This window comes from Mobula birostris, chromosome 20, assembly GCF_030028105.1.
Source record: "Mobula birostris isolate sMobBir1 chromosome 20, sMobBir1.hap1, whole genome shotgun sequence".
NCBI classification, from domain to species: Eukaryota; Metazoa; Chordata; class Chondrichthyes; order Myliobatiformes; family Myliobatidae; genus Mobula; species Mobula birostris.
The window spans coordinates 37,699,378-37,715,076 of NC_092389.1; positions in this window are offsets into that span (position 1 = coordinate 37,699,378).

The following is a 15,699-nucleotide window of genomic DNA, read 5'->3' on the forward strand; positions in this document are numbered from 1 at the left end:
ATACCTGTGCACATAAAGACAAAAAAGTTGATTTCTAAGTGAATAGAATGCTTTGACATAAATGTAGTTTCCATTTCAATTGTACTCAAAAATCCTGACGGCAAACCTAATGGAAACACCTTAGGTGAACTTTCCACGTGATTATGAGCAGTTTGAAAGTTGTTTCGTGGCTGTACACATCAACACAAAAAAGTTGTTATCTCAGTGCATGTAATGCTTAGACAATACAAATAGTATACATTTCAATTTTACACCAAAGCACTTACTGCAAACCTAATGGAAACACCTTAGGTTAACTTCCCACATTATTCTGAGATGCTGAAAGTTGTTTCATACTTGTGCACATAAGGCAAAAAAGTTGATTTCTCAGTGAATAGAATGCTTTGACATAAATGTAGTTTCCATTTCAATTGCACTCAAAAGTCCTGACTGCAAACCTAATGGAAACAGCTTAGGTTAACTTTCCACATGATTATTAGTAGTTTGAAAGTTGTTTCATGGCTGTACACTTCAACACAAAAAAGTTGTTATCTCAGTGCATGCAATGCTTAGACAATACAAATAGTATACATTTCAATTTTACACCAAAGCACTTCCTGCAAACCTAATGGAAACAAATTAGATTAACTTCCCACATGATTTTGAGATGTCTGAAAGTTGTTTCATACCTGTGCACATAAAGACAAAAAAGTTGATTTCTCAGTGAATGGAATGCTTTGACATAAATGTAGTTTCATTTCAATTGTACTCAAAGGGTCCTGACTGCAAACCTAATGGAAACAGCTTAGGTTAACTTTCGACATGACTATGAGTAGTTTGAAAGTTGTTTCATGGCTGTACACATCAACACAAAAAAGTTGTTATCTCAGTGCATGCAATGCTTAGACAATACAAATAGTATACATTTCAATTTTACACCAAAGCACTTACTGCAAACCTAATGGAAACACTTTAGGTTAACTTCCCACATGATTCTGAGATGTCTGAAAGTTGTTTCATGCCTGTGCACATAAAGACAAAAAAGTTGATTTCTCAGTGAATAGAATGCTTTGCCATAAATGTAGTTTCCATTTCAATTGCACTCAAAAGTCCTGACTGCAAACCTAATGGAAACACCTTAGGTTAACTTTCCACATGATTATTAGTAGTTTGAATGTTGTTTCATGGCTGTACACTTCAACACAAAAAAGTTGTTATCTCAGTGCATGCAATGCTTAGACAATACAAATAGTATACATTTCAATTTTACACCAAAGCACTTCCTGCAAACCTAATGGAAACAACTTAGATTAACTTCCCACATGATTTTGAGATGTCTGAAAGTTGTTTCATACCTGTGCACATAAAGACAAAAAAGTTGAATTCTAAGTGAATAGAATGCTTTGACATAAATGTAGTTTCCATTTCAATTGTACTCAAAAATCCTGACGGCAAACCTAATGGAAACACCTTAGGTGAACTTTCCACGTGATTATGAGCAGTTTGAAAGTTGTTTCGTGGCTGTACACATCAACACAAAAAAGTTGTTATCTCAGTGCATGTAATGCTTAGACAATACAAATAGTATACATTTCAATTTTACACCAAAGCACTTACTGCAAACCTAATGGAAACACCTTAGGTTAACTTCCCACAGTATTCTGAGATGTCTGATAGTTGTTTCATACTTGTGCACATAAAGGCAAAAAAGTTGATTTCTCAGTGAATAGAATGCTTTGACATAAATGTAGTTTCCATTTCAATTGTCCTCAAAAGTCCTGACTGCAAACCTAATAGAAACAGCTTTGGTTAACTTTCGACATGACTATGAGTAGTTTGAAAGTTGTTTCATGGGTGTACACATCAACACAAAAAAGTTGTTATCTCAGTGCATGCAATGCTTAGACAATACAAATAGTATACATTTCAATTTTACATCAAAGCACTTACGGCAAACCTAATCGAAACACTTTAGGTTAACTTCCCACAGGATTCTGAGATGTATGAAAGTTGTTTCATACCTGTGCACATAAAGACAAAAAAGTTGATTTCTAAGTGAATAAAATGCTTTGACATAAATGTAGTTTCCATTTCAATTGTACTCAAAAATCCTGACGGCAAACCTAATGGAAACACCTTAGGTGAACTTTCCACGTGATTATGAGCAGTTTGAAAGTTGTTTCGTGGCTGTACACATCAACACAAAAAAGTTGTTATCTCAGTGCATGTAATGCTTAGACAATACAAATAGTATACATTTCAATTTTACACAAAAAGCACTTACTGCAAACCTAATGGAAACACCTTAGGTTAACTTCCCACATTATTCTGAGATGTCTGAAAGTTGTTTCATACTTGTGCACATAAAGGCAAAAAAGTTAATTTCTCAGTGAATAGAATGCTTTGACATAAATGTAGTTTCCATTTCAATTGCACTCAAAAGTCCTGACTACAAACCTAATGGAAACAGCTTAGGTTAACTTTCCACATGATTATTAGTAGTTTGAAAGTTGTTTCATGGCTGTACACTTCAACACAAAAAAGTTGTTATCTCAGTGCATGCAATGCTTAGACAATACAAATAGTATACATTTCAATTTTACACCAAAGCACTTCCTGCAAACCTAATGGAAACAACTTAGATTAACTTCCCACATGATTCTGAGATGTCTGAAAGTTGTTTCATACCTGTGCACATAAAGACAAAAAAGTTGATTTCACAGTGAATGGAATGCTTTGACATAAATGTAGTTTCCATTTCAATTGTACTCAAAAGTCCTGACTGCAAACTTAATGGAAACAGCTTAGGTTAACTTTCCACATGATTATGAGTAGTTTGAAAGTTGTTTCATGGCTGTACACATCAACACAAAAAAGTTGTTATCTCAGTGCATGCAATGCTTAGACAATACAAATAGTATACATTTCAATTTTACATCAAAGCACTTACGGCAAACCTAATCGAAACACTTTAGGTTAACTTCCCACAGGATTCTGAGATGTATGAAAGTTGTTTCATACCTGTGCACATAAAGACAAAAAAGTTGATTTCTAAGTGAATAGAATGCTTTGACATAAATGTAGTTTCCATTTCAATTGTACTCAAAAATCCTGACGGCAAACCTAATGGAAACACCTTAGGTGAACTTTCCACGTGATTATGAGCAGTTTGAAAGTTGTTTCGTGGCTGTACACATCAACACAAAAAAGTTGTTATCTCAGTGCATGTAATGCTTAGACAATACAAATAGTATACATTTCAATTTTACACCAAAGCACTTACTGCAAACCTAATGGAAACACCTTAGGTTAACTTCCCACATTATTCTGAGATGCTGAAAGTTGTTTCATACTTGTGCACATAAAGGCAAAAAAGTTGATTTCTCAGTGAATAGAATGCTTTGACATAAATGTAGTTTCCATTTCAATTGCACTCAAAAGTCCTGACTGCAAACCTAATGGAAACAGCTTAGGTTAACTTTCCACATGATTATTAGTAGTTTGAAAGTTGTTTCATGGCTGTACACATCAACACAAAAAAGTTGTTATCTCAGTGCATGCAATGCTTAGACAATACAAATAGTATACATTTCAATTTTACACCAAAGCACTTACTGCAAACCTAATGGAAACACTTTAGGTTAACTTCCCACATGATTCTGAGATGTCTGAAAGTTGTTTCATGCCTGTGCACATAAAGACAAAAAAGTTGATTTCTCAGTGAATAGAATGCTTTGCCATAAATGTAGTTTCCATTTCAATTGCACTCAAAAGTCCTGACTGCAAACCTAATGGAAACACCTTAGGTTAACTTTCCACATGATTATTAGTAGTTTGAATGTTGTTTCATGGCTGTACACTTCAACACAAAAAAGTTGTTATCTCAGTGCATGCAATGCTTAGACAATACAAATAGTATACATTTCAATTTTACACCAAAGCACTTCCTGCAAACCTAATGGAAACAACTTAGATTAACTTCCCACATGATTTTGAGATGTCTGAAAGTTGTTTCATACCTGTGCACATAAAGACAAAAAAGTTGAATTCTAAGTGAATAGAATGCTTTGACATAAATGTAGTTTCCATTTCAATTGTACTCAAAAATCCTGACGGCAAACCTAATGGAAACACCTTAGGTGAACTTTCCACGTGATTATGAGCAGTTTGACAGTTGTTTCGTGGCTGTACACATCAACACAAAAAAGTTGTTATCTCAGTGCATGTAATGCTTAGACAATACAAATAGTATACATTTCAATTTTACACCAAAGCACTTACTGCAAACCTAAAGGAAACACCTTAGGTTAACTTCCCACATTATTCTGAGATGTCTGATAGTTGTTTCATGCTTGTGCACATAAAGGCAAAAAAGTTGATTTCTCAGTGAATAGAATGCTTTGACATAAATGTAGTTTCCATTTCAATTGTCCTCAAAAGTCCTGACTGCAAACCTAATAGAAACAGCTTTGGTTAACTTTCGACATGACTATGAGTAGTTTGAAAGTTGTTTCATGGGTGTACACATCAACACAAAAAAGTTGTTATCTCAGTGCATGCAATGCTTAGACAATACAAATAGTATACATTTCAATTTTACATCAAAGCACTTACGGCAAACCTAATCGAAACACTTTAGGTTAACTTCCCACAGGATTCTGAGATGTATGAAAGTTGTTTCATACCTGTGCACATAAAGACAAAAAAGTTGATTTCTAAGTGAATAGAATGCTTTGACATAAATGTAGTTTCCATTTCAATTGTACTCAAAAATCCTGACGGCAAACCTAATGGAAACACCTTAGGTGAACTTTCCACGTGATTATGAGCAGTTTGAAAGTTGTTTCGTGGCTGTACACATCAACACAAAAAAGTTGTTATCTCAGTGCATGTAATGCTTAGACAATACAAATAGTATACATTTCAATTTTACACAAAAAGCACTTACTGCAAACCTAATGGAAACACCTTAGGTTAACTTCCCACATTATTCTGAGATGTCTGAAAGTTGTTTCATACTTGTGCACATAAAGGCAAAAAAGTTGATTTCTCAGTGAATAGAATGCTTTGACATAAATGTAGTTTCCATTTCAATTGCACTCAAAAGTCCTGACTACAAACCTAATGGAAACAGCTTAGGTTAACTTTCCACATGATTATTAGTAGTTTGAAAGTTGTTTCATGGCTGTACACTTCAACACAAAAAAGTTGTTATCTCAGTGCATGCAATGCTTAGACAATACAAATAGTATACATTTCAATTTTACACCAAAGCACTTCCTGCAAACCTAATGGAAACAACTTAGATTAACTTCCCACATGATTCTGAGATGTCTGAAAGTTGTTTCATACCTGTGCACATAAAGACAAAAAAGTTGATTTCACAGTGAATGGAATGCTTTGACATAAATGTAGTTTCCATTTCAATTGTACTCAAAAGTCCTGACTGCAAACTTAATGGAAACAGCTTAGGTTAACTTTCCACATGATTATGAGTAGTTTGAAAGTTGTTTCATGGCTGTACACATCAACACAAAAAAGTTGTTATCTCAGTGCATGCAATGCTTAGACAATACAAATGGTATACATTTCAATTTTACATCAAAGCACTTACGGCAAACCTAATCGAAACACTTTAGGTTAACTTCCCACAGGATTCTGAGATGTATGAAAGTTGTTTCATACCTGTGCACATAAAGACAAAAAAGTTGATTTCTCAGTGAATAGAATGCTTTGACATAAATGTAGTTTCCATTTCAATTGTACTCAAAAATCCTGACGGCAAACCTAATGGAAACACCTTAGGTGAACTTTCCACGTGATTATGAGCAGTTTGAAAGTTGTTTCGTGGCTGTACACATCAACACAAAAAAGTTGTTATCTCAGTGCATGTAATGCTTAGACAATACAAATAGTATACATTTCAATTTTACACCAAAGCACTTACTGCAAACCTAATGGAAACACCTTAGGTTAACTTCCCACATTATTCTGAGATGCTGAAAGTTGTTTCATACTTGTGCACATAAAGGCAAAAAAGTTGATTTCTCAGTGAATAGAATGCTTTGACATAAATGTAGTTTCCATTTCAATTGCACTCAAAAGTCCTGACTGCAAACCTAATGGAAACAGCTTAGGTTAACTTTCCACATGATTATTAGTAGTTTGAAAGTTGTTTCATGGCTGTACACTTCAACACAAAAAAGTTGTTATCTCAGTGCATGCAATGCTTAGACAATACAAATAGTATACATTTCAATTTTACACCAAAGCACTTCCTGCAAACCTAATGGAAACAACTTAGATTAACTTCCCACATGATTTTGAGATGTCTGAAAGTTGTTTCATACCTGTGCACATAAAGACAAAAAAGTTGATTTCTCAGTGAATGGAATGCTTTGACATAAATGTAGTTTCCATTTCAATTGTACTCAAAGGTCCTGACTGCAAACCTAATGGAAACAGCTTAGGTTAACTTTCGACATGACTATGAGTAGTTTGAAAGTTGTTTCATGGCTGTACACATCAACACAAAAAAGTTGTTATCTCAGTGCATGCAATGCTTAGACAATACAAATAGTATACATTTCAATTTTACACCAAAGCACTTACTGCAAACCTAATGGAAACACTTTAGGTTAACTTCCCACATGATTCTGAGATGTCTGAAAGTTGTTTCATGCCTGTGCACATAAAGACAAAAAAGTTGATTTCTCAGTGAATAGAATGCTTTGCCATAAATGTAGTTTCCATTTCAATTGCACTCAAAAGTCCTGACTGCAAACCTAATGGAAACACCTTAGGTTAACTTTCCACATGATTATTAGTAGTTTGAATGTTGTTTCATGGCTGTACACTTCAACACAAAAAAGTTGTTATCTCAGTGCATGCAATGCTTAGACAATACAAATAGTATACATTTCAATTTTACACCAAAGCACTTCCTGCAAACCTAATGGAAACAACTTAGATTAACTTCCCACATGATTTTGAGATGTCTGAAAGTTGTTTCATACCTGTGCACATAAAGACAAAAAAGTTGAATTCTAAGTGAATAGAATGCTTTGACATAAATGTAGTTTCCATTTCAATTGTACTCAAAAATCCTGACGGCAAACCTAATGGAAACACCTTAGGTGAACTTTCCACGTGATTATGAGCAGTTTGAAAGTTGTTTCGTGGCTGTACTCATCAACACAAAAAAGTTGTTATCTCAGTGCATGTAATGCTTAGACAATACAAATAGTATACATTTCAATTTTACACCAAAGCACTTACTGCAAACCTAATGGAAACACCTTAGGTTAACTTCCCACATTATTCTGAGATGTCTGAAAGTTGTTTCATACTTGTGCACATAAAGGCAAAAAAGTTGATTTCTCAGTGAATAGAATGCTTTGACATAAATGTAGTTTCCATTTCAATTGTACTCAAAAGTCCTGACTGCAAACCTAATAGAAACAGCTTTGGTTAACTTTCGACATGACTATGAGTAGTTTGAAAGTTGTTTCATGGCTGTACACATCAACACAAAAAAGTTGTTATCTCAGTGCATGCAATGCTTAGACAATACAAATAGTATACATTTCAATTTTACACCAAAGCACTTACTGCAAACCTAATGGAAACACTTTAGGTTAACTTCCCACATGATTCTGAGATGTCTGAAAGTTGTTTCATGCCTGTGCACATAAAGACAAAAAAGTTGATTTCACAGTGAATGGAATGCTTTGACATAAATGTAGTTTCCATTTCAATTGTACTCAAAAGTCCTGACTGCAAACTTAATGGAAACAGCTTAGGTTAACTTTCCACATGATTATGAGTAGTTTGAAAGTTGTTTCATGGCTGTACACATCAACACAAAAAAGTTGTTATCTCAGTGCATGCAATGCTTAGACAATACAAATAGTATACATTTCAATTTTACATCAAAGCACTTACGGCAAACCTAATCGAAACACTTTAGGTTAACTTCCCACAGGATTCTGAGATGTATGAAAGTTGTTTCATACCTGTGCACATAAAGACAAAAAAGTTGATTTCTAAGTGAATAGAATGCTTTGACATAAATGTAGTTTCCATTTCAATTGTACTCAAAAATCCTGACGGCAAACCTAATGGAAACACCTTAGGTGAACTTTCCACGTGATTATGAGCAGTTTGAAAGTTGTTTCGTGGCTGTACACATCAACACAAAAAAGTTGTTATCTCAGTGCATGTAATGCTTAGACAATACAAATAGTATACATTTCAATTTTACACCAAAGCACTTACTGCAAACCTAATGGAAACACCTTAGGTTAACTTCCCACATTATTCTGAGATGCTGAAAGTTGTTTCATACTTGTGCACATAAAGGCAAAAAAGTTGATTTCTCAGTGAATAGAATGCTTTGACATAAATGTAGTTTCCATTTCAATTGCACTCAAAAGTCCTGACTGCAAACCTAATGGAAACAGCTTAGGTTAACTTTCCACATGATTATTAGTAGTTTGAAAGTTGTTTCATGGCTGTACACTTCAACACAAAAAAGTTGTTATCTCAGTGCATGCAATGCTTAGACAATACAAATAGTATACATTTCAATTTTACACCAAAGCACTTCCTGCAAACCTAATGGAAACAACTTAGATTAACTTCCCACATGATTTTGAGATGTCTGAAAGTTGTTTCATACCTGTGCACATAAAGACAAAAAAGTTGATTTCTCAGTGAATGGAATGCTTTGACATAAATGTAGTTTCCATTTCAATTGTACTCAAAGGTCCTGACTGCAAACCTAATGGAAACAGCTTAGGTTAACTTTCGACATGACTATGAGTAGTTTGAAAGTTGTTTCATGGCTGTACACATCAACACAAAAAAGTTGTTATCTCAGTGCATGCAATGCTTAGACAATACAAATAGTATACATTTCAATTTTACACCAAAGCACTTACTGCAAACCTAATGGAAACACTTTAGGTTAACTTCCCACATGATTCTGAGATGTCTGAAAGTTGTTTCATGCCTGTGCACATAAAGACAAAAAAGTTGATTTCTCAGTGAATAGAATGCTTTGCCATAAATGTAGTTTCCATTTCAATTGCACTCAAAAGTCCTGACTGCAAACCTAATGGAAACACCTTAGGTTAACTTTCCACATGATTATTAGTAGTTTGAATGTTGTTTCATGGCTGTACACTTCAACACAAAAAAGTTGTTATCTCAGTGCATGCAATGCTTAGACAATACAAATAGTATACATTTCAATTTTACACCAAAGCACTTCCTGCAAACCTAATGGAAACAACTTAGATTAACTTCCCACATGATTTTGAGATGTCTGAAAGTTGTTTCATACCTGTGCACATAAAGACAAAAAAGTTGAATTCTAAGTGAATAGAATGCTTTGACATAAATGTAGTTTCCATTTCAATTGTACTCAAAAATCCTGACGGCAAACCTAATGGAAACACCTTAGGTGAACTTTCCACGTGATTATGAGCAGTTTGAAAGTTGTTTCGTGGCTGTACACATCAACACAAAAAAGTTGTTATCTCAGTGCATGTAATGCTTAGACAATACAAATAGTATACATTTCAATTTTACACCAAAGCACTTACTGCAAACCTAATGGAAACACCTTAGGTTAACTTCCCACAGTATTCTGAGATGTCTGATAGTTGTTTCATACTTGTGCACATAAAGGCAAAAAAGTTGATTTCTCAGTGAATAGAATGCTTTGACATAAATGTAGTTTCCATTTCAATTGTCCTCAAAAGTCCTGACTGCAAACCTAATAGAAACAGCTTTGGTTAACTTTCGACATGACTATGAGTAGTTTGAAAGTTGTTTCATGGGTGTACACATCAACACAAAAAAGTTGTTATCTCAGTGCATGCAATGCTTAGACAATACAAATAGTATACATTTCAATTTTACATCAAAGCACTTACGGCAAACCTAATCGAAACACTTTAGGTTAACTTCCCACAGGATTCTGAGATGTATGAAAGTTGTTTCATACCTGTGCACATAAAGACAAAAAAGTTGATTTCTAAGTGAATAGAATGCTTTGACATAAATGTAGTTTCCATTTCAATTGTACTCAAAAATCCTGACGGCAAACCTAATGGAAACACCTTAGGTGAACTTTCCACGTGATTATGAGCAGTTTGAAAGTTGTTTCGTGGCTGTACACATCAACACAAAAAAGTTGTTATCTCAGTGCATGTAATGCTTAGACAATACAAATAGTATACATTTCAATTTTACACAAAAAGCACTTACTGCAAACCTAATGGAAACACCTTAGGTTAACTTCCCACATTATTCTGAGATGTCTGAAAGTTGTTTCATACTTGTGCACATAAAGGCAAAAAAGTTGATTTCTCAGTGAATAGAATGCTTTGACATAAATGTAGTTTCCATTTCAATTGCACTCAAAAGTCCTGACTACAAACCTAATGGAAACAGCTTAGGTTAACTTTCCACATGATTATTAGTAGTTTGAAAGTTGTTTCATGGCTGTACACTTCAACACAAAAAAGTTGTTATCTCAGTGCATGCAATGCTTAGACAATACAAATAGTATACATTTCAATTTTACACCAAAGCACTTCCTGCAAACCTAATGGAAACAACTTAGATTAACTTCCCACATGATTCTGAGATGTCTGAAAGTTGTTTCATACCTGTGCACATAAAGACAAAAAAGTTGATTTCACAGTGAATGGAATGCTTTGACATAAATGTAGTTTCCATTTCAATTGTACTCAAAAGTCCTGACTGCAAACTTAATGGAAACAGCTTAGGTTAACTTTCCACATGATTATGAGTAGTTTGAAAGTTGTTTCATGGCTGTACACATCAACACAAAAAAGTTGTTATCTCAGTGCATGCAATGCTTAGACAATACAAATAGTATACATTTCAATTTTACATCAAAGCACTTACGGCAAACCTAATCGAAACACTTTAGGTTAACTTCCCACAGGATTCTGAGATGTATGAAAGTTGTTTCATACCTGTGCACATAAAGACAAAAAAGTTGATTTCTAAGTGAATAGAATGCTTTGACATAAATGTAGTTTCCATTTCAATTGTACTCAAAAATCCTGACGGCAAACCTAATGGAAACACCTTAGGTGAACTTTCCACGTGATTATGAGCAGTTTGAAAGTTGTTTCGTGGCTGTACACATCAACACAAAAAAGTTGTTATCTCAGTGCATGTAATGCTTAGACAATACAAATAGTATACATTTCAATTTTACACCAAAGCACTTACTGCAAACCTAATGGAAACACCTTAGGTTAACTTCCCACATTATTCTGAGATGCTGAAAGTTGTTTCATACTTGTGCACATAAAGGCAAAAAAGTTGATTTCTCAGTGAATAGAATGCTTTGACATAAATGTAGTTTCCATTTCAATTGCACTCAAAAGTCCTGACTGCAAACCTAATGGAAACAGCTTAGGTTAACTTTCCACATGATTATTAGTAGTTTGAAAGTTGTTTCATGGCTGTACACTTCAACACAAAAAAGTTGTTATCTCAGTGCATGCAATGCTTAGACAATACAAATAGTATACATTTCAATTTTACACCAAAGCACTTCCTGCAAACCTAATGGAAACAAATTAGATTAACTTCCCACATGATTTTGAGATGTCTGAAAGTTGTTTCATACCTGTGCACATAAAGGCAAAAAAGTTGATTTCTCAGTGAATGGAATGCTTTGACATAAATGTAGTTTCCATTTCAATTGTACTCAAAGGTCCTGACTGCAAACCTAATGGAAACAGCTTAGGTTAACTTTCGACATGACTATGAGTAGTTTGAAAGTTGTTTCATGGCTGTACACATCAACACAAAAAAGTTGTTATCTCAGTGCATGCAATGCTTAGACAATACAAATAGTATACATTTCAATTTTACACCAAAGCACTTACTGCAAACCTAATGGAAACACTTTAGGTTAACTTCCCACATGATTCTGAGATGTCTGAAAGTTGTTTCATGCCTGTGCACATAAAGACAAAAAAGTTGATTTCTCAGTGAATAGAATGCTTTGCCATAAATGTAGTTTCCATTTCAATTGCACTCAAAAGTCCTGACTGCAAACCTAATGGAAACACCTTAGGTTAACTTTCCACATGATTATTAGTAGTTTGAATGTTGTTTCATGGCTGTACACTTCAACACAAAAAAGTTGTTATCTCAGTGCATGCAATGCTTAGACAATACAAATAGTATACATTTCAATTTTACACCAAAGCACTTCCTGCAAACCTAATGGAAACAACTTAGATTAACTTCCCACATGATTTTGAGATGTCTGAAAGTTGTTTCATACCTGTGCACATAAAGACAAAAAAGTTGAATTCTAAGTGAATAGAATGCTTTGACATAAATGTAGTTTCCATTTCAATTGTACTCAAAAATCCTGACGGCAAACCTAATGGAAACACCTTAGGTGAACTTTCCACGTGATTATGAGCAGTTTGAAAGTTGTTTCGTGGCTGTACACATCAACACAAAAAAGTTGTTATCTCAGTGCATGTAATGCTTAGACAATACAAATAGTATACATTTCAATTTTACACCAAAGCACTTACTGCAAACCTAATGGAAACACCTTAGGTTAACTTCCCACAGTATTCTGAGATGTCTGATAGTTGTTTCATACTTGTGCACATAAAGGCAAAAAAGTTGATTTCTCAGTGAATAGAATGCTTTGACATAAATGTAGTTTCCATTTCAATTGTCCTCAAAAGTCCTGACTGCAAACCTAATAGAAACAGCTTTGGTTAACTTTCGACATGACTATGAGTAGTTTGAAAGTTGTTTCATGGGTGTACACATCAACACAAAAAAGTTGTTATCTCAGTGCATGCAATGCTTAGACAATACAAATAGTATACATTTCAATTTTACATCAAAGCACTTACGGCAAACCTAATCGAAACACTTTAGGTTAACTTCCCACAGGATTCTGAGATGTATGAAAGTTGTTTCATACCTGTGCACATAAAGACAAAAAAGTTGATTTCTAAGTGAATAGAATGCTTTGACATAAATGTAGTTTCCATTTCAATTGTACTCAAAAATCCTGACGGCAAACCTAATGGAAACACCTTAGGTGAACTTTCCACGTGATTATGAGCAGTTTGAAAGTTGTTTCGTGGCTGTACACATCAACACAAAAAAGTTGTTATCTCAGTGCATGTAATGCTTAGACAATACAAATAGTATACATTTCAATTTTACACAAAAAGCACTTACTGCAAACCTAATGGAAACACCTTAGGTTAACTTCCCACATTATTCTGAGATGTCTGAAAGTTGTTTCATACTTGTGCACATAAAGGCAAAAAAGTTGATTTCTCAGTGAATAGAATGCTTTGACATAAATGTAGTTTCCATTTCAATTGCACTCAAAAGTCCTGACTACAAACCTAATGGAAACAGCTTAGGTTAACTTTCCACATGATTATTAGTAGTTTGAAAGTTGTTTCATGGCTGTACACTTCAACACAAAAAAGTTGTTATCTCAGTGCATGCAATGCTTAGACAATACAAATAGTATACATTTCAATTTTACACCAAAGCACTTCCTGCAAACCTAATGGAAACAACTTAGATTAACTTCCCACATGATTCTGAGATGTCTGAAAGTTGTTTCATACCTGTGCACATAAAGACAAAAAAGTTGATTTCACAGTGAATGGAATGCTTTGACATAAATGTAGTTTCCATTTCAATTGTACTCAAAAGTCCTGACTGCAAACTTAATGGAAACAGCTTAGGTTAACTTTCCACATGATTATGAGTAGTTTGAAAGTTGTTTCATGGCTGTACACATCAACACAAAAAAGTTGTTATCTCAGTGCATGCAATGCTTAGACAATACAAATAGTATACATTTCAATTTTACATCAAAGCACTTACGGCAAACCTAATCGAAACACTTTAGGTTAACTTCCCACAGGATTCTGAGATGTATGAAAGTTGTTTCATACCTGTGCACATAAAGACAAAAAAGTTGATTTCTAAGTGAATAGAATGCTTTGACATAAATGTAGTTTCCATTTCAATTGTACTCAAAAATCCTGACGGCAAACCTAATGGAAACACCTTAGGTGAACTTTCCACGTGATTATGAGCAGTTTGAAAGTTGTTTCGTGGCTGTACACATCAACACAAAAAAGTTGTTATCTCAGTGCATGTAATGCTTAGACAATACAAATAGTATACATTTCAATTTTACACCAAAGCACTTACTGCAAACCTAATGGAAACACCTTAGGTTAACTTCCCACATTATTCTGAGATGCTGAAAGTTGTTTCATACTTGTGCACATAAAGGCAAAAAAGTTGATTTCTCAGTGAATAGAATGCTTTGACATAAATGTAGTTTCCATTTCAATTGCACTCAAAAGTCCTGACTGCAAACCTAATGGAAACAGCTTAGGTTAACTTTCCACATGATTATTAGTAGTTTGAAAGTTGTTTCATGGCTGTACACATCAACACAAAAAAGTTGTTATCTCAGTGCATGCAATGCTTAGACAATACAAATAGTATACATTTCAATTTTACACCAAAGCACTTACTGCAAACCTAATGGAAACACTTTAGGTTAACTTCCCACATGATTCTGAGATGTCTGAAAGTTGTTTCATGCCTGTGCACATAAAGACAAAAAAGTTGATTTCTCAGTGAATAGAATGCTTTGCCATAAATGTAGTTTCCATTTCAATTGCACTCAAAAGTCCTGACTGCAAACCTAATGGAAACACCTTAGGTTAACTTTCCACATGATTATTAGTAGTTTGAATGTTGTTTCATGGCTGTACACTTCAACACAAAAAAGTTGTTATCTCAGTGCATGCAATGCTTAGACAATACAAATAGTATACATTTCAATTTTACACCAAAGCACTTCCTGCAAACCTAATGGAAACAACTTAGATTAACTTCCCACATGATTTTGAGATGTCTGAAAGTTGTTTCATACCTGTGCACATAAAGACAAAAAAGTTGAATTCTAAGTGAATAGAATGCTTTGACATAAATGTAGTTTCCATTTCAATTGTACTCAAAAATCCTGATGGCAAACCTAATGGAAACACCTTAGGTGAACTTTCCACGTGATTATGAGCAGTTTGACAGTTGTTTCGTGGCTGTACACATCAACACAAAAAAGTTGTTATCTCAGTGCATGTAATGCTTAGACAATACAAATAGTATACATTTCAATTTTACACCAAAGCACTTACTGCAAACCTAATGGAAACACCTTAGGTTAACTTCCCACATTATTCTGAGATGTCTGATAGTTGTTTCATACTTGTGCACATAAAGGCAAAAAAGTTGATTTCTCAGTGAATAGAATGCTTTGACATAAATGTAGTTTCCATTTCAATTGCACTCAAAAGTCCTGACTGCAAACCTAATGGAAACACCTTAGGTTAACTTTCCACATGATTATTAGTAGTTTGAATGTTGTTTCATGGCTGTACACTTCAACACAAAAAAGTTGTTATCTCAGTGCATGCAATGCTTAGACAATACAAATAGTATACATTTCAATTTTACACCAAAGCACTTCCTGCAAACCTAATGGAAACAACTTAGATTAACTTCCCACATGATTTTGAGATGTCTGAAAGTTGTTTCATACCTGTGCACATAAAGACAAAAAAGTTGAATTCTAAGTGAATAGAATGC